The sequence below is a fragment of the Phyllostomus hastatus genome, unplaced genomic scaffold, assembly GCF_019186645.2.
Source record: "Phyllostomus hastatus isolate PE091 unplaced genomic scaffold, TTU_PhHast_1.1 phas_contig_40, whole genome shotgun sequence".
Taxonomy (NCBI): domain Eukaryota; kingdom Metazoa; phylum Chordata; class Mammalia; order Chiroptera; family Phyllostomidae; genus Phyllostomus; species Phyllostomus hastatus.
The window spans coordinates 18873685-18886661 of NW_025333872.1; the positions used below are offsets into that span (position 1 = coordinate 18873685).

At 40.6% G+C, this 12977-nt stretch overlaps 2 pseudogenes; both read right to left on the bottom strand.

The window, feature by feature from the left end:
- Positions 1-145: 145 nt before the first annotated feature.
- On the bottom strand, positions 146-4727 carry LOC123821472 (annotated as a pseudogene).
- LOC123821473 lies at positions 4727-12403 on the bottom strand (annotated as a pseudogene).
- Between the last annotated feature and the right edge of the window lie 574 nt (positions 12404-12977).

Consider the following 12977-nt stretch of genomic DNA (forward strand, 5'->3'; position numbering starts at 1 on the left):
CTCTGAAGGGTAAAGCATATCTACATCTACAGTAACTACAGCAAAGCATCAAAGAACACTTTACTAAGATACGAGTTCTGCATATCTGTTCTGAGGTCTTCCTACATGTGCGACGTCATAGTTTGTTACTATTTTTCACCTCAGAGTATGGTCAGCATTTTCATTTGTTCTATGACATTTTCCTTGTGAACATTTTTCATACATTCATTAATTTTGCAGCTTTTTTCCACATTTAAAAAAGAACAAAATCTTGTACAGATGTTGGACCATAGCCTTTCCTGGACACATTTTTTTTATGGTTCTGAAAACTGTTTTTTTCTTTTAACTTTGCAATGCACCATAAACATTATCCCATGCAAAGATGAAAATCTGCTACTGAAACACAGAGGGCTGCAGCTGGGTAATGAGAGTGACATATGGAGCAAAGTATTGGCATGAAGCCCTGGGCTGGCAAATGCCTGCTGGGGGCACTACTCAAAGGTCCTTCGAAGCCCTTTTGTGGGGCCCTACCGCCACTCGAGTTCCCTTGGGCCCTTCTGGAGAGAGGGTCCTGTGAACTTTTCTGCATCCACAGAACCCCCCTCTCCTCCAATTTCTGTCTGGTTTTCCTCATCTCATCCTCCGCCCTAGCCATCTGATCAAATTTTCTTATCGTCTCCTCATGGCTCAAATGCATGTGGTATATGACCTCTTAGTATTCCTGGAAGCACTGAGTCAGCCCCTCATCGTGTTTTCTGTTGGCTTTCCTGGTACATCATCCCCAGCGGGGCACTTTCCTGCAGCCCTGGGTTCCACTGCTGGTTTTCCTTCTTTTGGTTTTTCCCTCACGTGCTGTTTTTCCTTGGCTCTCCAACTTTCCTTCTATCACTGGCTGTCCCCCTTCTTTTGACTTTCCCTCCTCCTCTGTTTTTTTCCTTCCTCTAGTACTTCCTCAGCTTCTGTCTTTCTCTTGTTTTCTATCTTTCCCTCACTTTCTAACTTTTCCTTATCTTCTGGAGTATGCACTACTTCTGACTTTCCAGCATTCTAAGGCTGTTCTTTGTTTTCCATCTCTCCTCAATTTTCAGGCATTCCTTCATTTTCGCTGAAGTTTTTCCATGTTGAAACGTTCCCTCCTTTTCCTGTCCTGCAGAAATTCTGGACAGGTTCGTCCTTTTCCAGCCCAGCCTAATACTAAGAACAGATCTTAAAGAAACAGGGGCAACAATGAAGGGTTTGCAGATGGCTCAGAGTCCCAGCGCAGTGAAGGAGGGTGGGCACCCAGACTGGGCTCCATATTGGCGCCCAGGGGAACTCATTTTTTAATGACACAATTTTTTCCTGGTCCAGCTATTTGCACAGGGGTTCGTGGATGGTGGGAGGGGCCAGAGTTCCTTTCCAAACATTTCCAAGGACCTCTCTTTTCTGTCATACCACTGATTCAGGCCAGCATGGCTCCTCTGAGAAATTTTTGTGTAGCTCTGCCGCCTGCTTTCTCTGACCCAGGCTAAGTCTGGAAGGATTTCTGTCGGGAGCCGACAAACAGCTGACCTTTTGACACAATCAGGTCGGGTGAGACGTGTCTGCCAGCAGAAGCGGCTGCGGCCAGGTCTCCTGTCTATCTCTTTCCGTATGCCTGTCCCTATTAGCATCAGGTGGTAAGATTTTTGGACAAAAAAATCTCAACAAAAAACTTTGCATGATGCCTCTGATTCTGAGCGAAATGACTTGTTGACCACAGACTAGAGACCCCTAGCTACCCTAATGTTGTCTGTTTCCCTCACCTGGGAAGTTAAGGACAAAATTAAACTATGGGCAGACCAACTGCCAGAATGCTGAAGGAAGCTGTTGCTAGGAATGTTTCTTAGGGCTTCACCACCTGAAACTTAAGATTTATTAGAGCCACTACATCTCTCATACCCTGGACAGGAATGTATAGAAACAAGGAGTTCTAGTTAAGAATAATAATCTCAATACATGGAAACGAATACAAAACATGACCCCCCAAGATGTATAAATCAAAAAACCTAGGCAAAAATCCAGTTACCTAATCCAGACAAATTTAATCTCAATGGATAATAGTTGAATTTTATATACCTACAAATCACCCCTTGCACTCTTTTAATTTAGGTCAATTCCTAACTTTTTAATAGATACCTAGTTATTAATTGGCACCTGAAAGTTTGTGCCTGTATAGCTTCGTTACCTAACTGATTAATGGCCCTCTTAGTCAAAATAACCTTTGTTTAATATGATTGATCAGTGGGACTTCCTGTACTTTTCGGTTATTTCTTTGTTTAACATGATTAATCTGTAAAATATTGTGTGTTTTTAGAAATTATTTCTGTGGTAACCATTTCTGTTTTAATAATCATACTATGCATTGAATGTTGTATAACCTCCCCTATAAAAATAAAGATTGATTTTTCTCAGTGAGTCAGGCAGGCCCAAAAAGCCTGGCTGTCCTCTGGCACCCCACCCAGTGTCTCGCTTCAGTCTCTTCGCCTTAGCCATATATCCTTCGGGGACACCGAGACCCCGCCAAGGCTGGACCCCGGCAGATTTCTGTCAGCAGCTCTGCATCCCCAGGTCCACAGCAGCAGCAGAAGAAGCAGCAGGAGAAGGAGAAGGAGAAGGAGAAGGAGAAGAAGAAGAAGAAGAAGAAGAAGAAGAAGAAGAAGAAGAAGAAGAAGAAGAAGAGCGAGTCCCTGCACTTCCAGATGAGCCCTTCCCTTGCAGGGACCATGATTTCACAGGGTCTTTCTGAGATCTGGGGCTGGGAGCCCTCCAGGTACTCTCTGCGTCTTTTCTCTGCATCCCAACCCTGCGATTCCTGCTGAAGCTTACCTCCCCCTCAGCTGCTAGATTTATAGGTTATAGATTTTGCATTTCTGGTTGAGTTTTTCCATTTCCAGATGTATACTTCTGCTGGTACTGTCTGATATTTGCCATTCATGAGGCGCCTAGACATTCTCCTTGTATTTTCTTCCCAATTTAACTTCTTTTAGCTACTTTTGAAGGTATTTGGATTCTGCTAATTCTATCAGTTGCTTATTTTGCTAAAAATAGTAGGGTAGGGTGTTTTGTTGTTATTTTATTTCTCCTTGTTGCTTTATTTGATTTTTTAGGTAAGGAAAATATAAGTAGGGCTACCTGCATGTTCTCACTGGAGAGTTGCAGCCACTGTTGCTGCTATAGCAACAAGGTCAAAGTTATATTATGTTTTTTTTTCATTCCCCAGTAAACAATTACCTCTTTTGTATAGCTCCTGCACCTTTTTTATTTTAATACCTATTTTATTTTTATTGTTCCTATGTAATTGATCATTGCTACATAGAAAAATTAGTGTTTGACTTTCTTTTTAAAGCATCTACATAGTTTACTATATATTTTAAGCATCAACCCTACTCTTTTCTTTTTTTCCCTTGTTTTTTTCTAGCCAAAAGAAATTCTTCAAATAATGATAGTTTCTCTCCCTTAAAATTTTTTTTTGCTACTTTCTCTTATTTCATTGTATTGCTTACAATTTCCAAAACAAGTTAAATAATAGTAGTGATAGTAGGCAAGTTCATTTTATTCCTCTCTTGGTCTCTTAATATAATGAGGGGGGTGTGACTGGTAGCTATCTCATTATTTACTAGTTTGCACTTCCCTATTGATGGGTGTTTAATGGGGTAGTCATATTACTTCTCTTATTAAAAAATCCATTCATGTCTTTCCTTGTTAACTTAAGTTGTTAAAAGCCAGAAGAGATCATGGGGTGTATTTCCTCATTTTACAGATGTGGACATTAATCCAGGAGAAGTTAAGTGCCCAGGCACTGCTTTTCCCAAACTTACTAGAAGACCTGTGTGTTAAACTGGATACTGAGCCTGCCATTCTTGTCTAACTACGAAACAGCAGATGATTACCCAAACTTCTGCATTTTTTAAATATTAAAAAAATTATCTTCACCTGAGGACATTTTTTTCATTGCTTTTTTAGACAGAGAGGAAGGGAGACAGGAAAGGAGAGAGAGAAACCTCAGTGAGAGAGAAGCACTGAAGGGTTGCCTACAGTATGCACCCTGAGTGGGGCCTGTACACGTCCAGATGTGTGGATGTGGCATCGCCCACGCCCTGACCTGGATCAAACCAGCCACTTAGGCATGCGATGGGAAATAAAACTCACAACCTTTCAGCTGCAAGATGACGCTCCAACCAACTGAGCCACACTAGCCAGAGCCCAAACTCCTGTATTTTTCTCCTAGAACACACTGTGTGAAATGTAGTGCACAGTAGGTAGAGTATCAGTCAGTGCTGTGGACAAGCAGGACTGCTTGGCCTGACTACCCTCAGGCGGTCCCCTGAAACCCAAGACCAAATTAAAATATTTAGACTGAACTCAGGGCCCTAAAGCTCAGGATAGATTTCAAAGCAAAAAACATTACCAGGGATAAAGAGGGCTATTTCATAATGGAAAAAGGGACAATTCATCCACAGTACACTCCTAAAGATTAAGTACCAAGTAACAGAGCTTTTAGGACACATGAAACAAAAACTAATGGAAATAGATAAGGAGAAATAGACAAAGCCACAATTATAACTGACTTCAAAACCTCCTCAATAATTATCGTTCAAGTAAACAGGAAGTCAAAAAGGGTCCCAAGGTCCTTCTTCCTCTTTCTTTAGTAGAACACCCCATTGGCCTCATCAAAAACGATCTGATTTCAAAAGATGATCCACAAACCTCACCTGCAGCAGTCCCATTAGAGTTGGCTCCTGGTTTTTTGGGGTTTTTTTTGAGATTTCACCACTTTCATTCTCACCTCAAAACTTCATGATGGTCTTCCAGAAGCAATGAAAATAATAATCAATAAGCCCTTTTCTTTCAAAACTTTCTCTTCTGACAAAGCAAATGAGAGTCAGAAATATCATCACGTCTTTTATTTTTATTTATTTGTTTAAAGATTTTTGTCAAGAATTTATGAAGGGAGAGCCAAAAAGGAATTTATTTACAAAAAAATGTGTATTTATTCGTATATGTTAAAACTTCAGGCACCTTCAAAGTTCTCTCCATTTGATGGAGACACCTATCAAGACATTTTCCCACTGCTCAAAACAGCTTTTCAAGTAGTTGATTTTGGTGCCTTTTAGTGCTTCTGCCATTTTTTTGTTTCACCTCTTCCACATTGGCAAAATGTTGCCCTTTAATGACTTTTTTCATTGGGGAAACAATAAAAAAAAAAGTTGCTCAGCAGATGGGCTGAATGGGAAGGGTGGGGTATGGAGGTCATGCCATTTTTTGCTCAAAAACTGCTGAACACTCAGCATGGTGCGGGCAAGGTGTGCTCATAAATCACCCATCATGAAATGGGCAAATGCACTAAATGAGTCTTTTAAAAAAAAATCAGTGAAGCCAAACACAGCCTCTCACAACAATGCCAGCTGGTACACTGACACACATGGGTTCCTGGAACACTCACCTAGTGAGGGGAGCCTATACTACATGAGGCCTGCCCTCTAGAAGATAATTCTATTTTTAGGAGGGGTCCTTCCTTGTATTTATTTATTTTTAGAGATAGGGGATGGGAGGGAGGAAGAGAGGGAGAGAAACATCAATGTGTGGGAGAGAAATATTGATCAGTTGCCTCTCACACAGCCCTAGTCAGGGACCTGGCCCACAACCTAGGCATGTGCCCTGACCAGAATTGAACCAGTGAGTTTTCAGTTCTCAGGCAGACCCTCAGTTCACTAAGCCACACCTGCCACAGCAAGAAACACTGTCACTTCTTTTAAATAAAGGCCTGTTGTAATATTCAGCTTCATAATGGCTATTGATTCTTTGTAGGGGGTTCCTGCTCCACCTTCTTTGAGACCATGAATACAAGAGATGTCAACAGAGCTCATAGGTTTGCATCTACTGGGGTGCTATCAGTTACAACATAAATTTTACTGACCACAAACAGAAATGCCGTTTCAATTCCAAAATTTGACATAAAGAAGTTCGGCAAATTCTCCTGGGTTGGGAGATGGGTAATCAATATCTGAACCATTTGCTAAAAGCTTCCAATATTAGATGATCATACATTCTTGTCAGGTAAAAGCTAAGGAGATTTTTTTTCTCTAATTCAGCATCTCCAAGATCATTGTTTACTCTCTGTTGACTGTCTCTTTAGGTTTCCATTTTGTGGTCATCAAACAGACCAAAGACTTTATGAACATGCACCTCAAGTTTGCTGTCTTTGTTCACTTGGTAAGCCCTGTTTGCTGTGAAGCAGAGGCTGGCCAGGCCTTCCTTGGCCAATCATCCTGGGGTTCGATAACATATATCAGTGTCCCTGTTTCCCCAAAGATCATGTCATAGTCAAATGTGGAGTCAAAAAAGTCATTATGTCCTGGGAAGTCGCAAACCTGAAAACTAAGGGAGCAGTTGGATACATCTTCTCTGCCTATCTTAATAGTGCTGAGAACAGTGTTTGGCCTGGAGATGTTTTGTGAAAAACAGCTTTCTGAATAGACTACTTTCTGTTTCTACTGAGGCCCATAAGCAGAATTCTTAGCTTCACTTCAGTGCTAAAGGGTGGGGGTAAAGTTTCTTTGCCAGCTGCTGGAAACCTACTTCTGAACTGAGGTTTTGCCTGGAGCTTCATGTGAGCCCCAGAGGCAGGGGCTGTGTATCCCTGTGCCAGGCAGTGGGGCTTGTAGTGTGTCTGAAACTTCACCCCCTACTCCACCTGCCTGTCCCTTTAGGAGTCAGCCAGAGAGCCTAATGTATATTCCTGTTTAAACACACACACACATACACACACACAGAATGCTTAGAAAATTAGGACTCAAAGGAAATTTCCTCAAACCAATAAAGGACCTCCATTTAACATAAATAATCAATCACATGCCACATTTTCATTTAGACCAGCAAAAAACAGCCTCTGAAAAGGTAAATATCTGCTGAGCTCAAATAACAGGAATAAAGTGAGCTGAAAAATTAAGACAATATTACTCCTCAAGAAATACTGTAGAGTCAAGGTGACTTTGGGGACTACTGTTGTCATACTCAATATGAAACTTTGTTCTCTGAAGTCATAAAGTATCAGATACTTTATTGTTCAAAAATGTATCAGTAACAGTGAAATATCTCTCCCTTGGCCAGTCACTTTGACACAGAGAACCAGCTTCATATTCTAAACCCAGTTCAGGGCTACATCTAAGGAATTTGTAGGCGCAACATTTAGAATCTATGTTACTTTGTAGCCTCCAAGTTAACAGGACCCTAGGTCCACATGGCAGTCTAAACCTGATTTGAACTCATGCAGCCTTAATTAGCTTTGAGCCTACCCAAACACTGTTTCCCTTAAATTTCACCTACCTTTACCCTTCCTTAAAATCTTCTAATAAAATTATTCCTTTGTTGTATGATCTCACTCATCATAGGCTTGACCCAAAATCATTAAGATAATTTGGGGGTACTACAGATTTGTGAGACTACAAGTGACCTTAGGTTGGTAGGGCAAGTAGAAAAAGTTGTTTTTTAAGATTTTATTTATTTACTTTTTAGAGAGGGAAGGAGGAAAGAGAGAGAGAGAGAGAGAGAGAGAGAGAGAGAGAGAGAGAGAGAGAGAGAGAGAAACATCAATGTGCAGTTGCTGGGGATCATGGCCTACAACACAGACATGTACCCTGACTGGGAATCGAACCTGCAACACCTTGGTTCACAACCTGCGCTCAATCCACTGAGCTACTCCAGCCAGGGCCAGAAAAAGTTTTAAAAGAATGCTCAGTTAACATTTGCTTTCATTCATTTTATCTGTTCACAGTTGTTTGTGAATATTGGGGATAAAAAGGCTGGCCACTATTTTGGTAAGGCAATGTCTGAGCAAACCAAGAAAAAGCATTTTAACATCATTAATATCTAGACCAGCAATTTTCAACCTTTTTCATCTCATGGCACACTAATTACTAACTAATTACTAATTACTAATTACTAACTAAGCTAATTACTAACACTCTGCAGCTCAGCAAAATTTTATATATATATGTATTTTTATGTATTATATATTTATATTATATGCATTTTTGTCAGATTGGCAAAATTATATATGTATATTACCAATCTGACAAAAAATAGATATAATTTTGAGTCATTCACACTGAATGGCTATTGCCATATTGGCTATTGTCATTTTTTTATTTGACAATCTAAAGGGAAAAAGGTCAGTGCCCCCGACTGTCAGGCATTGCACGTTTTAGAAATTCTTGCTGCGCACCAGTTGAAAATCGTTGATCTATACCAATATTTGACTATAAAAAATAAGAGATTGAAAGAAAAAGCTCTTCTATTATTCTTTTTAGTAGAATTACAGCCTAAAAAAAAAAAACAAAAACAAAAAAACACGCTACTCCAGTCTTCGCATACACCCCAAGCGACCTCCCCGCCCAGAGAACCACAACTCCCAGCGTCCTGCACGGTGCAGGTGGGTGGGAAGGTGGGGGCCGTGGAAACGATGCTGGGGAGCTCACGGCATAATTGGCCACTCCACCAGCTGAAGTGGCTCTGCACCCCTTGACATCGGCGGGCGGTTAGGCGTTCACCCAGGGCCGAGTCACCCCGGAGCGAAGCAGCGCTGGGCGGGAGCGGAGCTCGGGGTGCCGGCTCTCGAAGGCGGGACGCCGGCGACCGCGGCCGCTGCAGGGACGGGACCGCAGGAGCGGCTGTGCTGTCAGTCGGACCGTCGGAGAAATGGGAAACCGGGGATCGGCGGTGCGCGCGCGAGCCCGAAGGGTTTGTGTGCCAAGGCTCGAACCACAGGCCTGCTTTTCAGTGGTGAGCCTGCACCCCTCGGTCTTGAGCAGACGCGGGGAATCCCGAGCGGCTGGTAACTCGTTTGCGCTGTCTGGAGGGTTTTAGCTTATTTTTGTAGATAATAGAATCCGTTCCTCCAGCTGGGCCTGAGGCAACTGAGTCCACAACCGATGAAAATGAAGATGACATTCAGTTTGTTTGTGTAAGTAGCAATGATCGGATTTTTCCCAGAGTCAAAGCCTGCGTGGTAAGCGATTACGAGACTACACCTCACCTGTTCGTTCATCATCCAACAAATATGTTCGCTCGTCTAAGGTACTAGACAGTGTGGAGCATGGCACAGGATTAGCAAATGGACCAAAAAAGAAGGTTCTGAGCAGCCGCAACAGCCATCACAAGGACTGTTGGTTAAGTACATGTTGCAGCTTAATCACTCTTCTCACACCTTCCTGCAGAGCCAGTCTACACAAAGTTCTGGTCTCTTGAGACTGTGTATTGAAATGGGGCAAGAGTGTCTTCTAAGAAGAGACACAGGTGAGGGAGAAGGGACAGCTAATGATGAGGAAGTATGTAGAAAATAGGGGTGTTGTAAGAACTCAAAACCTGAGGATTACGCAGCTCCATAATGTGGAGGCAGATGGCTTGAAGGTCTCACTAATCCCTGAGGTCATGATGTTACAGCATAGTACAACAATTGGTGTTCGTAGTGAAGGTCCCTGTAGGCCAGTCGTTTGCAAGCATTCGTAAGTGGAAATGCGCAGGTTCCTGGACCCCACTCGGGACATGCCGAATCAGAATTTGAAGGTGAGGCCTAGGAATCTGTATTTTGGCATATAACTCCATAAGCACACTTTGTATAGCACTGCTTTAGAAAATCTAAGTGGGTGATATGATACTTTTTGGTATAATTTTCACCCCAAACTTAAATTATTACAAAGTCCCTGTTTAAAGTGAACATTTAGCTAGCTAAAATCACTTCTGCCCCAAACATTTCTTTTGATAATTTCTCTGATGAGTTGAGGTTTCCTGTTAAAGGTGTATAATATTTTTAAATGAATGCGTGTTTAATTTTATGTGTACTTTTTATTCACTTTACGATTAGGGCAACTTCATAAATCACTTGTTTTTTAAATAAAAAAATTTCCTCCCTAAACACTGCAGTATAGTTAATGTTGTTTGTTATTCTAGTAGGGGTTGTATAGAAATTCCTTATAAGGTCATTTCCTTGACATTCTTCCGCATTAATAGTGCATATGATACTCTTTTCTTGACACTTGAAACTTTTATATTTGGAGGTACCAAGAGGGTTTGTTGCTGACTGCCTTCTTGGGGTGAGGAGTAAAGGGTGTATGTAGCTATGGAAACTGAAGAGCAATGGCGTCTGTTTTTGTACTGAAAAACATTTGGAAAAAGGATTCTGTGTGTCTTTAGGAAAAATAATTTTGGTGCCTTGAGTGTGGTATATTGACAGAAATGTGGGACATTCTGGTCTTGGTGGGGTTTTGTGTAACTATGATTAGGAGTGAAACATGTTTATGATTTGTGTGCCTTGAGAAACACAGAACGGTGAAAAAATAAATAGGTATAAGTTTAATATTCTGAAGACTAAATAATTATATTGTAACTTCTGACTCAGTTAATATATCAGCTTGTGTTCAGCTGAGGTTTAAAAGCCTTAATTTAAATTTTATTTTAAATATAGAGAATCTTTTGTATCCTTGCATCCAGAGTTTTGTACATCCAGCTTTATGCATCTAGTTTTGTTTCCAAATAGAGGATGGAAGATCTGTTACCTCCCTGAGGAGAAGTGAATTATACAGGATGGGGCAAAAGTAGGTTTATACTTGTTCCTGAGGAAAAATAATACAATAATTAATAAATAACATTACAAGAATAAACTCTGTTTTGCATACTCACAACAATAAACCTACTTTTGACCCACCCTGTATGCTCTATGTGGAAATGCAGTACCAGAAAGAACCTAGTAAAAATACTCCTATTGCTTTTAAATGGTGTCACATAAAAAAAATGATGATTTAATTCTCCATTAAAATATATTCAGAGACAGAATTTACTTTCTTCTTTACACTACCTTATGCTGGGATCCACCAAAATATCCTTATTTCTGTGTGTGTGTTGTTTTTTTAAAGATGTTATTCATTTATTTTTATAGAGAGGGGAAGGGATAGAGAAGGAGAAGGAGAGAAACATCAATGTGTGGTTGCCTCTCGCACAGCCCCTCACCCCCCCAAGGGACCTGGCCTGCAACCCACGCATGTGCCTTGACTGGAAGTCAATCCAGCAACCCTTTGGTTCTCAGGCCAGCACCCAATCCACTGAGCCACCCCCTCCAGAGCTATTTCTCCATGTTTTTTATACTACCATCCCATAAAGATGAAATGCTCTGGGTACAGCCCCCTGCTTGAGGGTTCTTCATATACAAAAAACATTTTTTGTGTGTGTTCTTTTTAAAAAACTATTTTATTTATTTTTAGAGAGAGGGGATAGTAGGGAGAAAGCAAGGGAGGGAAATATCATTGTGTGGTTGCCTCTCCTGCACCCCTTACTGGGGACCTGGCCCACAACCCAGGCATGTGCTCTGACTGGAAATTGAACCAGTGACTCTGGTTCACAGGTAGACACTCAATCCACTGATCCACACCAGCCAGGGCCAGGTGTGTTCTTTTATATCTTTTATCAAGAAGTATGTTACAACTTAATGTATTCTGGCTTGGATTTATTAGTCTATTCATATAAATCTCACTTCCCAGCCTTCAATTTGCATTGTGGCACAGCATCTTCTTTGCATTCTGTCATAAATACAACCTCAAACTAAACACAATATGCTAAAAGAAAGGAGTGATAAAAATTTGGCAGTACAAAAAGAGCCCTTATCTTTAAATACTATTGAAATATACTGAGTCCGGTACAAATAACTCCTTTTTTTATTACAAAATCTTTTATTACAAAATCATCAGTATACAATTCTGTAACATAACAATATCACACTCAAGCATACCATATGACATTTTAGGTGGAATGTTCAAATTAAAACTATAAATTATTACACCCATATATTTACCCTACCAACAACATTCAAGCAGGCCTTGCTTCTGCTGGACCCTGTACAGATAGTATATACTTCCTCCTTGTTCTACTTGCCCTTGCTCTATTTTAGCACTTCATTATCATTTTGGGGGATTGATTATTTTGTTACTAGTATTCCTATACATCATACTCTCCTAATCTTCTTGAAACAGCTCTAATATTGTTCCCATCTCAAAACTATTTATTGATTCCTTTGCCTATTGAATAAAATCTAGGTTTTTGACTGGAGTAGTTACAGCTTGGTCTATTTTAAGGTAGTATGCATGTAATGAAAGGATTGAGAAGATTAAGGGTTTGATGTTTGATTGTATTAATAGAATGTGCACAGTGAAGCAGAGCTATCAAAGAACTCCATGATTTGAGCTTGGATATCTAAGAGATTATTGATAACAATCCAAGCTAAAAAATACTATTCTATGACATATGTGTCTTAACACCACCCCTATACTATTTCCCACTTCCAAAGGAATCCACATGGCTTTTTCCTCTGTGTAGATTTAGACTCTTTGGGGTTTTGCTTTAAATATATACCCATCTATTCTGAATCTTTTTCTGTGATGCTTTTGTTTCTGATTATTCTGTGCCACTTTCAAGTCTTTCTTCTCAGGATATCTTGCTAATTCCAACAACAAGAACAACAACAAAAATCCCACTGTTTGTAAATGAAAGTTTGTTTGAATGAGTTGTTTCATGACTTGCACATATGCTCACTTCCTTTTTAGGAAGGAACTTCAAGACCTGTTCTTGAATATATTGATCTGGCCTGTGGTAATGATGAAGAACCTAGCACCTTTCATACTGATGTGAGTATATTTTATTTATGTTTTTTTCAGTTCTGTCATTAGTGCTGGAGGTGGCTTGAACTGGCTTGCAAGAACTGATTAAGTGTTCAGGAATTTTGTGAGCTGATTGTTAAACATAGCCATTGTTAAAAATTAAAGTATATAGTCCTGGCTGGTATGGCTTAGTGGATTGAGTGCTGGCCTGCAAACCAAAGGGTCGCCAGTTTGAATCCCAGTCAGGGCACATGCCTGGGTTACTGGCAAGGTCGGGCCCCCAGTAGGGCATGCGAGAGGCAACCACACATTGATGTTTCTCTCCCTCTCTTT